We start from the raw sequence: 14,359 nt of genomic DNA on the forward strand, positions 1-14,359 counted from the left end.
GATATCTTATGCTTTTGGCTCTTGAATAGAACCCTCTTTGTCTTGATATCCATCTTTCATACAACTTTGACACACTGCATTTGTATTTATATCAACTTTTCAATAGAAATTTAATGCATTATTTTTTTATTTAGAAAACTAATGGTAGATAAGGTGATTACAATAAATTTGTAATCTTTTTACACACTGTATGTCTCCATTTTTTTTTTAAACTCGTAATATTAAATTTTAAACCATACAGCTACAGTATGATGTTAAGAATATTCCTTTTTTTTTAAATTACACACATACTTCACAGGGGTATCCCCACAATTCATTGTAATAACCAGATTATTTTATTATTATTTTTAATTCAATAAAAACTTCATTAAATAAACTTCAACAATATAAACAAAGACATTTAAAATGTCAATTCTAAGATGACAACAAACTAACATACTAAAGTAGTAAAACTTCTTTTCCATTGCCATAGTATGCAATCAGAATGGAGCATGGGAATGCTAGCTAGCATCACGTATGAGTCATGCTGCCCTAAGTGGCCACCAGAAAGTACCAATTGTTGCTTGGCATTGTGCAAAATATTACACTCGAATGCCATAAAAGTAAAAAAAGGAAGAGGAAGAGTTTTTAAGGTATGCTCTCAATGCCTCTTAGCTGCAAACTTACACATTACAGTGCTCACTGGGCTCCACATTCATCCCTCACGTTTATCGTCCTCAAAATAATTTCTACACGTGAGCATCCCAAGTTCCAACAGAGGCTGAGGACCAACCAAGACTACCAGATCTCAAGTGCATCAAATTTCTATGCAACATAAGCTCAAGTCAACTTCTAACACCTGTCATGGACAATGGAAGAAAAGAGAATATTGTACAGTAATATACAAGAAATTATTGAGTGGTATTACGAAACTGTTAAGGGATATTATTATTTGAAGTGCTACGTATTATAATGTTATAATATACGTGATGATATATTTAATATAAAAATTACATAGTTGTATACATCTTTTCTCATATAACACATAACTAAATTATTTTTGAAGAACGAACATAACTATCAGATATTTTTTAATCAATAAGAAAGGAAAGAATTGAAAGTTCTTAGGAGCCTCTCAATCATTAACTATTGATCAATACATATTGTTGTCTCACATTTATTAAATACATTATTAATCAAATCATACGTCAGGATAAAACCTAGCTAAGTCTCATTTTGGTGAGAAATATGGATATATATATATATGTAAAACATGCTTGTAGCTTTTGTGTTTCCACTCAATATATACGTCACTTTTAAAAAAAAAAACATATATATATATATATATATATGAGGACGGATCCGTGACACTATATTTTTGACAAAAGTTTTGGGCCATTAGATTACTCCACTTTTAATGGTTGAGATTAAATCAGACATGACAAATAGTTTTAATGTTTTAAATAAACAATCATTAATTTTATTTTCTCTCTCATAAAAATAAAATAAAATAATTTTCTCTCTCCTCCCTTTTTTCTTGAAAACGTAATCTCTTTTCTTGGTAGTATCCTTTTTTACTTGGTACTCTAATCTCTCTTCTTTCTCACTTATACCTCTCTCTCCCTCTCTTTCCTAAGGCCAAAAAAAACCTCCATTTTTTTTTCTCTCTCTCTCTCCAGTAACTGCAAACTAACCGTATGAATTCTCCAGTAACTGAAAAAATTAAGGACATCCTAGTTTGTTTCCATGAAATAATTCCAACACTTCTTTTTCTGGTTTTTCAATATGGCACATTATACTCTCGAAACTCCTGACTGACTATTGATTGGATAATGACAGGACCCGACCCAAATTTCACTTTGGAATTCGAGCCGGACCCTGTGCTTATTCGACACCTGGCAGATGTCAGGCACGAATGACCTAATTGCCCTTCCCTACAAAGCACAATAAAATAACAAGTTTGACTCCTACCGAAAAATTGGCAGAGTCTCCCTTAAAATTGGATCAATACCAAAACATTTACACCTGCCAAACAAGCATATATACACAACCAACTACCAGCATACGTATATATACATTCCAACAGTAAAATTCTAATTCTAGGGCAAATTATCAGAGCGACTACTAAGAATTTACAAAGGAGTCAATTCTTTTACAAACCAAAAGTCCTACATCAAAAAGGAAAGCGCGGAAGGTGGAAAACGGCCCGGTGGTGGATCCTTGTGCACGCCTACTGTTTGGGGGCGCAAAACATTAAAAAGGGTGAGTGGACCCAAAAATAAAGTTTAGAAAAATACAGATGAACATACTAACCCCACTGTAAAAACAGGTATACAAACTAAATTATTCTCTTTATTATATTCGTACTGAAATCAATGCACTCATATAATTATACATATATATGCCAATCATACTCATGGTCAACATTAATTTCTTAAGGCATTGAAAACAGTTTAAAACTACCACATAGGTGTACCCCTTATTTCCGCAAATTTCTAATATCCGTCAATTCATTGCATCACCATAGGTGATACGTACTCGCATGTCTCAGTGACACAAGGTGAATCCGAGCCGCAACTCGCAGGATTTAGGGGACTGTAGTCCACATGATCCGCATTACTCGCTCCACACGAGTTCGGGTACCATAGAACTCGTGGGGGAACTATCAAGCATGCTGACTAAACCGAAGGCAACCAATAAAATCCGAAGGCAACATTTAATCTGAAGGCAACTTATTTACCGAAGGCAACATCTATATATCTGGGTACCTAAGGTGGTTTAGGAAAATATAAAGTTTCTGAAGAAAATCTATTGAATAACTGAATTTCTGTGAACTCTAAAATTCTGCTGCCATTTATCTGACAATCTGATAATTCACTAGAATTTCTTTTCCTATATCCTTTAAAGGAGATTCCACTCGGCATCATGCAAAACAAAATAGTTAAAAGCATATAACAGCTTATAAAACACTAATTCTTCAATAAAACTTATTCAAGATCAAATACTGTAACTGAACTGCTTAAATTCATTTATAAAAACAAAGAGTCCACTCACAGATGGTCCGTGCTCGCTGGACCTCTTGAAGGTCCCTCCTGTGGGTCAACTGGTGCCCGGGTGCCTGATTCAATAACCATAATATTCTATTGATACAATACTCAATATAGTATTCATTTAAAAACCCTGAACTCCAGCTCTAGAAGTACGTGCGTCAGATTAAAGTTGTTCCTATGCCCAAAAAACGCTTTCCTTCCACTTGGAATAGTTTAGCAGTATCTTGGGACTCAAAAAGCGCTAAAGTCCCAAAAAGTCAACCCGGGACCCTGCGGGTCCAGGACCTCACAATATGATTTGGAAGCCTCTAAAAGTTCCAATATACCTAGGACACATGTCCCGAGGCTTTGATCTCGATCGGACGATCGAATTGATCACGATTGTACAATCGCATGATTTCTAAACCCTAGCCCTAGGGTTCGCGATTTCGGAGTATCCGGAACTCCGATTCACAATCCGTCGAATTCTACGATCCTGGAATGGTCTAAATTAACATATCTGAAAATGATTACGATCCGACGGCTCAACAGTATTGAACCCGGATATCGCACAATATGTAAAAATTGATTCGAGGTTCAAACGGTATCCAAATTGAGATCCGTGAATTCTTACGCGCTCGTGACAACACGAGGATCATTCTAGGACTGAAAGTGAGCTCCACTAAACTGCCCACACGCCACCACACGCGCGGGCAGCGCGCAGGTGGCTTGATAAATTTCAGGCGGTTAGAAAATCACCAAACCGCTGGCCCAAACTCCTGTCCTAGGTAAAATACCCTATTTGAAACCACTTGTGTTCTTGGACTTACCCCAAAAACTGGCCGGAAGTAGCCGGAATTTCAAACTCAAAATCGGCGAAACTTTGGATCGTGGTTTGATCTATCTAGGCTAGAAATCGTTCCAATCCTACCCAACCAGCAGCTAAGTCGTGAAAAATAGGTAAGGATCCATACCTTGTTCGTTCGATTTGGTGGCCGGATGACGGAGATCGACGGCCATGAAGTTTCGAACGAAAACTGGTGGTTTTCGTGGTTTTCCAGCGGGATCACGGCGGCGGCTGGCATCGAGGTGGGCTAAGGTTGACGGCGAGGCTTGGCCGGTCGTTTTGGCTCCGGTCTTGCGACTTGGGGTGGTTAGTGACGGAGATTTGTAAAGTGGCTGAAGGGAGGACGTCGGGAGAGGGAGGGAAGAGAGACTGAGGGAGAGAGAATGAGGTTTTTACAATCTGATTTTTCAAATTATCATTTTGCCCCTCAGAGTATTTTAACCGTATTTTCGTCGTTAAAGCTTTGATTCGAGCCCACTTCGTGTCTACGGACTCGTTTCGTCGTGCTCTACGCAACGGTGTGTGTGGAATTGTCAAATTCCTTCTCGGTAAAAAAGTCAACTTTTCTTTAATAAATTATTTCAAGGGCAAAATTGTCTTTCCTTCTTAATAAATTAATAATTAAATATTAATTTAGGTTTGGGTTATTACAGATAATGTATGTACTAAAATTTATCAGACTTAATAGAATCTCTCTCTACCTCAATCCCCTCCATTTTATGTGCTTCCGTGGAAATATCTCATGATTTAGAATTGGTTCAAGTGCATATAAGTACAGTTTCCATGTGTTAATGCGGCTTGCTATGCCAATGTGCTTGAAATCATTGGTAGCCATAGCCTAAACTCTGCAGATTTGGTAACTTGGCGACAATGAGTGATTTTGATCATGCTCATGCCAGACAGATTATACTTGATTTTGATCTTCACCGTTCAAATGCAAATCTCAATAAAAAGGAATGATTCTCAGCTCTATAACGAAAGATGGAGGTTTTTTTTTGTCCCAGGAAAAGAGAGAGAGAGAGAGAGAGAGAGAGGTATGCGTGAGAAAGAAGAGAGATTAGAGTTCCAAGTAAAAAAGGATGCTATCAATAAAAGAGATTGCGTTTCCAAGAAAAAAAGGAGGAGAGAGAAAATTATTTTATTTTATTTTTATGGGAGAGAAAATAAAATTAATGATTGTTTATTTAAAACATTAAAACTATTTGTCATGTTTGATTTAATCTCAACAATTAAAAGTGAAGTAATCTAATGGCCCAAAAATTGTGTCAAAACTTGTGTCAAAAATATGGTTCCACGGATCCGCTATATATATATAGCTCCGATCTCTTGGACCACAGGAGTCCAAGAGGCTGTGATCACCCACCGTTGGATGTAACATCCAACGGTTCAAAAAAGTTCCTTAAATAAAATCTCTCTCTCTCTCTCTCTCTCTCTCTCTCTCTCTCTTCTCAATAAAATCTTTTATACAACTGCATTATTTGTATCCATATCAACTTTTCAATAGAAATTTAATGTCTCCATTTTGAGTTATTTACACTAACACCTCATGAGGTTTTCGACTTTTTCACAAAACTCCTTGAGGTTTTTGAAATTACAAGAACACCCCTTGAGGTTTTAAATTGTTTTCACAAAATTCCTTTTCATTGAATTTTCAACCAAAGATTGATGATTTTATATTTAAAAAAAATTCTCCAAATGACAAAGTTGGCCCTTGAGATTAGATTGCATATACTTCATTGAGGTTAATTTTATCATTTGCATAAGATTTTTTTTATTTATAAAATGAAATCATCAATTTTTGTACAAACAATCAACGAAAAGAAATTTTGTGAAAACAAACCGAAACAAGACTTGTGTTTTTCCTCTTCTTTTTTCTTTTTTCTTTTTCTTTTTAATTGGATATTGTGCTCGTCTCTTCCCTCTCTTTTCATGCCTCTTTCCCCTAAGCTTCCTTGCATTTTCCTGACCTTCAATCTTAGCCGTCCAGTAGATCGTGTGGCCAAAAAGATATTATATTTTCGCTGCTCTTCTGCTTTCGTCGACTGAAACGCTTGAGGACCTTGACTATGCGTATTTCGAATTTATTCATCTGCGCTGCAACACACAAACCACTGCCCAGTAAAAATAATTGATTATGAAATATTAATATTAAATTTTAAACTCATACATCTACAGTATGATGTTAAGGATATTCCTTTTTTTTTTTTTTTTAAAGAAAAAAAGTTACACACATACTTCAAAGGGGTACCCCCACAATTCATTGTAATAACCAGAACATTTTATAATTTTTTTTTTAATCAAGTAGAAACTTCATTAAATAAACTTCAACGGTATAATCAAAGACATCAATAAGACATCTGAAATACCAATTTCAATAAGACAACAAACTAACATGCTAAGGGCTCGTTTGGTATACCGTATTAGACTCTGGATAGGAGTAAATAGTCTATGTCAGGTGTTTGGTGTCAACTTGTATTATTTAATTACCCGACTATTTTATACGGGTTGGGCTTTTAATACTCTCCTTACCTGACTAACTAATACAATCCACACAGTTCGGTTTAGATAATACACACTTAATTATACGGCTAAGCATGCGTTGTATGAAAAAAAATCAAACGCTCTTTTCTTCTTCTTCTCCCTAGGGTTTTTCTCTGCTCTCTTCTCCAAAGGTTATTTTCTTCACTCTTCTCCAGGTATCCATCTCTCACTCACTCACTCTCTCTCTCTCTCTCTCTCTCTCATACTCTCTCCAATATGCTTCTTCTTGCTTCTTCTCTATTCTTTATATATTTCAATTTTTTAAATTAAATTTTTGTGGAATTAGGTTATGTATTTTTCGTTTTTGAAATTAGGTTATGCTTACTTACATGAATGAAAGCTAAATCTTAAAAGGACCTATTTTACAAATGAGAAACATTGGACATGGGCTTAATGAATGAATTGCACAATCCTATTACCGAAGCAAATTAAACCATTTAAATGAATACACAAACTTCACAACAGTAGCAACAACAGCAATTGAGTCATCACCATTTTCCTTTGGTACCTTTGGTTACGATTTCTTCTATAGTGGGTTTGGTCTTGCGTTTGGGACATTGTTGATTGGTTATGGGTGGTGCTGTCCGAATTCCTTGTTTTATGTTTTCTTATGTATTTTGTTTTTGTTTAGTTTTGAACTGGTCTGGGTGAGAAGCTTGGTTCTAGCCTTGGTTTTGAGGTCTAGGTGCCTCTACCTGGTTTTTGTGACTTGCTTTGTAATCTATTTTTTCTGGGTTTCTTTAACGAGATCAGATTTCATCCCACACCAAAAACAAAAACAAAACAAAAAAAGTAAGAGGAGGCTCTCTTTATAAAAACCAACATTGATGTCAATGATGATGATGAGGAAGTTGATGTTGAACCAGATCATTCTGCCTCTTTGCCAATATCAAATCAACAAAACTCAGCTAGCTCAAGCAGTCGACACCGCAAACGAAATGTAGATACTGATATTCAAAAGGAAATGGCTAAAGCATTTGGTGAGATGATTTCTGAGTCTATTGACCAATTGAAAACTATAACTAATAGTTTGGTGAAAGGATCAGAACCAAGACCTGACATTGCTGCTGAATTGGCAAAGATGGACTTGTCTATTAATGACCAAATTAAGGCACTACGGCTAATTTTGGAGAAAGCAAGTGATGAGAGAACATTCTTGACATTGGATGGTTTTATGAGAAAAGCATTTGTTCTTCTCTTACTTAGGGCGAGGGGGTTGTGATTCACTATTTGATGTAGTTTGGTTTATGAACAACTTTCCTTTTTGCTCTTATCACTTAGTATGTGATCACTTTGAATTATACATTATTTGGTACTGTTTTTATTAACGTATGCGAGTATGTTGGAATTTTTATGAGATACTACAATTATGATAATGGGTTATATGAAGAAAAAAAATATTGGCAAAAACAATTGAAAAACAAATCTTGTCATATGAATCTTACCAAAAAAAATTCGTGTAATTTGAATCTCAATTTCCATTAAAATTATCAAAGAAATTTTTTTTATTTTAAAAATAGTCTGATCTGATGTTATCCGGAACATCACCAAACACAGTATAACTTAGTCAGACTATTTATCTGGAACAGCACCAAACGCCTTATAATATTATGGATAAAGAGTCAGTACTCTCCGGAACAAATTAATATTATCCGACGAAAATTAGTCAGTACAGTCCGACGTACCAAACGAGCCCTAAAAGTAAAACTAAAATGGACAAAAGCCGCACTAAAACTATTAGCCCACATCACCATAATTAGCTATAAGCCTAAACAAAGCCCACAAACCCAACATAACCAAAATTCTAAAATAACCTATGAACCTAAACAAACCTTACCACTACCTGTTGAAGAAGCGTCGTCGCATGACAGGTTTTAGATCTTGGCCAATCTACATTCATCTGGTATGTGGTCAGAAGAATTTTATTCAACTTTTCACTCAATATATGGAAGTGAAAAAGCACTTAAAAAAGTGTCAGCTAGAATTATATTTCGCTCATAAATATACCATGCTTGCTCCTACATATGGCCAAAAGTCACTAGCTCAAAACCTAGTTTAACTTCATCCATAATCTTCCTCAGATAAAAAAATAAAATAAAAACCTTAATTTTTACTTTTATTCCAATGACATATATAAGGCTAAAGTGACACACTTTTTTATTTTTTCTACATCAAATATTATCGTTTTTCAAAATTTAATTATCTCAGTACCGAAAAAAAAAACATATGGAAACAAGAACCATCAAAGAACTAGTACCTATCAAGATAGTAAAGTGATAGGCTCCTTTCCCAAAGATCTGATAAGAACTAGTACTTAATTCAGCAATTCATATCCATAGCCAACACACTTTTAAAAAAATAATATTCAAAGAGTATAGCCTGCTATATCATGATTTTTTTTTTCTTTCCAAAAAATAGTATAGCCGGGAGGCTATATTCCAGACTTCTTTTTTTTTTTAATGTATATTTTTTTTATTAAAGCTATACCAGGTCCTTTTAAAAAAAAAGTTTCTGATTTTCTTTTATCGATAAGAGTAGTTTAAAGAATTATCCATTACTATTACTTCATTACCCAAGTCTCTATTGTCCCATTTTAATTTTTTACTTTTCCATAGTTTTACCTATATAAAGAATTTAGCATTTTTCCGTTTAATACTTGTATTATACACGTACATATGTATTTTCAATAATACTTCCGTTTTCCATACACCTTTTGTAAAAAGCAAACATATAATACATCTATTGTACACATACATACGTATTTTTCATTTTTAATACACGTGGTTTTTACAAAATTTTCAATAATACACACAAAATTCACGTATTATACACATAAGTTCCACATATTATTGAATAAAATTAATATATATTAAAATATTATATAGTGGCCGAACTTTTCAATTGTAACTTGCCAAAGTTTTGCTGAATAAAATACATACGTATTTTGTTCATTTTTTCCCGTTCTGTATTTTACTAATATGAATGAAATTGAGAGGCTGAGATTATCTCTTACTTGTTGTAAGAAAAATGCAAGATGGTGATTTTGCAATCTCTTTGCCAACGAGAACAACAAGGCCAAACAACATGTTATGGGTATAATAGTAAGAGAAGTGGTAGTGTTTGAAAAGTGAAGCAATTACCAAGAACTCTCCAATTCAGCATGTAATTCTATACGACAAATAATTAGTACAATAACATAATTTAGTATCACTCACGAGAACAAGGTAGATCAAAAGCAAATATTCCCACACAAAAAAGAAGAAGAAAAAATTGAACTCTTAGATTGAGTTACTATGAAAATTCTCTCTTTGCAATATTTGCTTTGGATATGTTGAAACTAGCATATTAATAACTATAAAGTATAAACTAATGGAAGTAGGCCAGCAAATTTCAAATTTTCTAGGGCACACTTCTTTGCAAACTCTCAAACTAGAAAGCTTTTGTTTTGCTTCCAGCATAACCTCTCTCTGTTAACTGCCTTTCCCGAGCAGAAGAGTACTTGCAATACACTTATAATGGGACCAAAGAGGGGCAAAATTAAGGTTTATCAGTCCAATGATTTTCGAAATCACATCAATTTCAAGTAAAGATACCCTTGTATACAATGACTTATAAAACTCCAACAACTAGCGTTATTGCAAGAGGAACTATCAAGGGTTGATCGGGTTGAGCAATGGTGCTTTTCGTGCTCTTAGTTCTTATCGTGGAATATTTTTAATTTTTTTTAAATAAATAGTATATTCTCTTTAAAAAAATTTAAAAAAAAAAAAAAGGGCCGCTTAAGCACTATTAGGAGGGTCCCTTTTTTTATTTAATTATTTTTAATAAATATTACAGACACGCGGCTATACTGGGGTCTATTTTTCTTTTCTTTTTTATAATAAATAGTATGGCCGCGTGCGGCTATACTGTGGTGTGCGGCTATACTGTGGTGTTCCGTTAAATTTTTTAATAAATAGTATAGTAGCGCGGCTATAATGTGGTTTTTAATTTTTTTTAAAAATAAATAGTATAGCCGCGCGGCTATACGATAAAAAAATAAAAAATAAAAAATAAAAAATGGGCGGTTTTTTATTATTTAAAAATTAAATAGTATAGTCGTCCGGTTATACTTTGTAAATATAATCTAGTATAGCCACGGGCCTGGACTCGGGATGTTTTAATAAATAGTATAGCCGTGCGACTGTACGTTCGAATATAATATATTTAACGAGTCCAGCCGTGCAGCTATACGCGAGACTTTTTTATATTATTTTAATAAATAGTATAGCCGTGCGGCTATACTAGGTCCATTTTTAGATAAATTCCCTAATTTTGTTTTATCGATAAGAGTAGTTTATAGCATTATCCATTACTATTACTTCATTACCCGAGTCTCTATTGTCTCCTTTTGAGTTTTGTTTTTTTTCCAAAGTTATTACCCTATAAAGAATTTAGCATTTTGCCGTTTAATACTTGTATTATACACGTACGTACATATTTTTCAATAACACCTATGTTTTTCATACACGTCTTAAAGACCGGGTAAAATATACGTTTTGTAAAAAAGCAAACATACAATACACACATATTGTACACATACATATATATTTTTCATATACGTGTTTTTTTTACCAAATTTTCAATCATACACACAAAATTCACGTACACGTGTAAATTCTTCATATACATGTATTACACACATAATTTTCACATATTATTGAATAAAAATAATCTATATTAAAATATTATATAGTGGCGAAACTTTTCAGTTGTAACTTGCCAAAATTTTGCCGAATAAAATACGTATGTATTTTATTCGTATTTTTCCCATTCCATATTTTACTAACTATCAAAGAAATTGAGAGGTTGATATTATTTCTTACTTCTTGTGAGAAAATTGCAAGATGGTGATTTTGCAATCCCTTTGCCAACGAGAACAACAATTTCAAACAAGGTTTTATGGGTATAGTAGTAAGAGAGGTGGTAGTATTCTTCATGTAAAGTGTTTGAAAAGTGAGCAATTACCAAGACCACTACCACTCCAACACAGCATGCAATTCTCTACGAAAAATAATGTGGGCGGTAACATAATTTAGTAGCACTTGAGAGAACGATGTAGATCAAAGGCAAACATTCCCACGAAAAAAAAAGAAAACGAAAAAATTGAACTCTCAGATTGATTTACTGTGAAATTTCTTTCTTTTCAATATCTACTTTGGATATGTTGAAACTTGAAACCCCAACTCACTTTGGCCAACTCCGAAATCGGGGTACTTTTCAAGTGTTTTGACGCGTGGCATACGCCATTCAAGTGTTTTAGACCGCCCAGGCGTTTTGAAAATACAGCAACAAGCTAGGCGTTATGAAACCTGACTTTCATAATAAAGCCCAGCATATAAAGAAGCGTAGAAGTAATCACTCCCTCGGCCTTTTGAATGCAGCAACAAGCTACGCATTAAGAACAATCACTTAAGTGTGAGGAAATTCTTGGTATTAATGCAACTAGACAGGCTTCTATAAGAAACATAGAACTATTTGAAGACCATTCTGCACTGAATGTACATCACAAAACATATACATGACTATTAACGCAAGATCAATGGTCTACTTGCTTTTATTGCCTCCTTAGCTAGTTGCTCATCCATCCCAGAAGAGAAGTCGTTACTTTTTGCTAGTTACTTGGCCATACAAACTCTGTTCAACCTCCTATCTCCAACCGCTTTTGCTTCGAAGAGAAATCTTTCGGGTGCAGCACATAATATATGCCTAGCCAATCAGTATTCTGGTTCTGTTTTTGCATTATTTGGGTGAGTTCACAGAAAATGATCTTTGATCTGTAAGATTACAAAGCATCTACTTGCATGTACGGTTATTTTCTGTATTATATAGCAGGGGTTTGTTTTTTATGCACAATATAGTGGGGTTAACATGAAAGAGTCAGGTGATTGTAAATGACACATGATCTCCATGTGAAAAACGTAGTGCAAAATCTGGAAGACCCCCACATAACATTGATTGATTGTGACTTGAAACAACTCAGTATGTAAAGATATACATATGTTGTCTGAAAAATAAGGTAGTGAATGATAGGTAGGGCATGAACAAACAGGTTATCGCAACCATTAACCTCTGGACCTCAATGAATATGACTGAACAAGAGTAGGCTATGTCCACCCGACCTAAACATGGACACTCACAAGCACATTCTTACCAACAATTTCAAGTTCAAAGTATTCAAGTCCAACAGGAGTGAAGTAAAAGTTGCACTGTACTTTTAGCATCTCGATAAATGGATAGAAAAGTTGTCCACGATATAATTTGAGATTCAAAAGGGTCGTTGGAGCATTTCAAAATTTTACAACTTGAATTTACAGTACAAGAGGTGGAGGAGGGTAAAGTAGAAACTTGTTGAGCTTTGTCATCGCTTGGGGCAGGACTTTGTATGCAGGTTATCAAGCTTCTCGGCATACTCAATCGGAGTTGCCTCATTGTCAAACACTTCATCCCATATCTTAACAAGATCTGTTTGCAAGGTTATTGGGTTAGTATAGGATATGAACTAATGGAAAATATGAATCATAAACCCTATAAAAATGGCCAGGATGACTAACAAATCAGAAAATATGGAATGATTCAATCAAGACACAGTGCAAGCATTACCAGTCGCTGAGACTGATATACCACATTGACGTAGGTAAACTCTACTTTTTTTGAAATCCAGGAATTCAACTGTAAGCTTTTGAAAATCTCAAGGAATTTAAAACAGAAGCATGCATACCAGCGTTGTCTGAGGATGAAAGAAACATGATGAGTGTGTCAAATCTTGGAACCCTGGTTAAGTTCTCCAAATAATTGACGGCCAAATCCATTTCTTCATTGCCAAAGAAATAAATCAAAGGTGGGGCCACATATCAGACATAAACATTACTTACACGAAAAAGGTTGCTACATACTTGATAATGTCAAGAAGTATGGGAACAGTCAAAGCATTTTTGAATATCTGCGGCAATGCACTTGGAGATATAGCCTGTATAGAAATAACACAAAAAATAATAACATGAAACAAAGTAACAGCATAAATGGAAAGTCAGAATGAGTGATGATTTCCTAAACAAATACCAACTGCATTCACAATCCTTTATGGACATTTGAAATTGTTCAAAAGGGACACAACAAATCGGGAACTTCTTGGATGGCCCCTAGCATGCAGAAGCCAGATAGGCAGACTGACAATGCAATTACTGGTATACTTCTGGCACCCATCCAAAGAGGACAATAGACGAGACTAATAGAATCTTTACAGTGGTCAACTGCGCGGATGACCACCATGCAAAAAGAACACATTCATGGTCACCTACTTTGGGATGACAACGAACACATGAATCTTGCATTTTGGCAAACTATATTTTTTACAGTAAACCACATGAATACTTTTGCAGACATTCAACAGGCTAGTCTGTCGAGCATTATCTCCAGAGAGTCCTCGCTAAGAAACCTCAAATTGATATGCCGAATTTGGTGGTGTGATCTTTGCATCAGCTACAGCATTGACTCGGGAAGCAACTCGAGAAGCAAGCTCTTGTACCGATGCCTTCACCTCTTGCTTCCTACTTGTATTATTTCTCTACAAAATTATCATAATATAGACTAGTTCAAGAGACTAAAAGACACAGATGCAAAAGAAATAAATAAAAGTTTAAAGCAAATAAGAAGATAAAGCCATTGAGTCCAGATAACATGGTAGGAGTACACAACATATAAGTCTGATAAGAAGCTATAAAGACAAAAGCAATTAATAAGGTTCATAAACAAGTCTATCTTACTTATTCACCTGTTACTAAGAAGAAACGAAAACTCAATGACAACAACAAAAAATCAAGTAAAAGGAGCAACAAAACACTTTTCCTTGACACCTTAGTGTGATCTTGAACTGCAGTCATTTATGTTATTTGAGCACTGCTGGAGACAGGCTGAATGCTTT

Source organism: Prunus persica, chromosome G1 (genome assembly GCF_000346465.2).
Source record: "Prunus persica cultivar Lovell chromosome G1, Prunus_persica_NCBIv2, whole genome shotgun sequence".
Lineage (NCBI taxonomy): Eukaryota > Viridiplantae > Streptophyta > Magnoliopsida > Rosales > Rosaceae > Prunus > Prunus persica.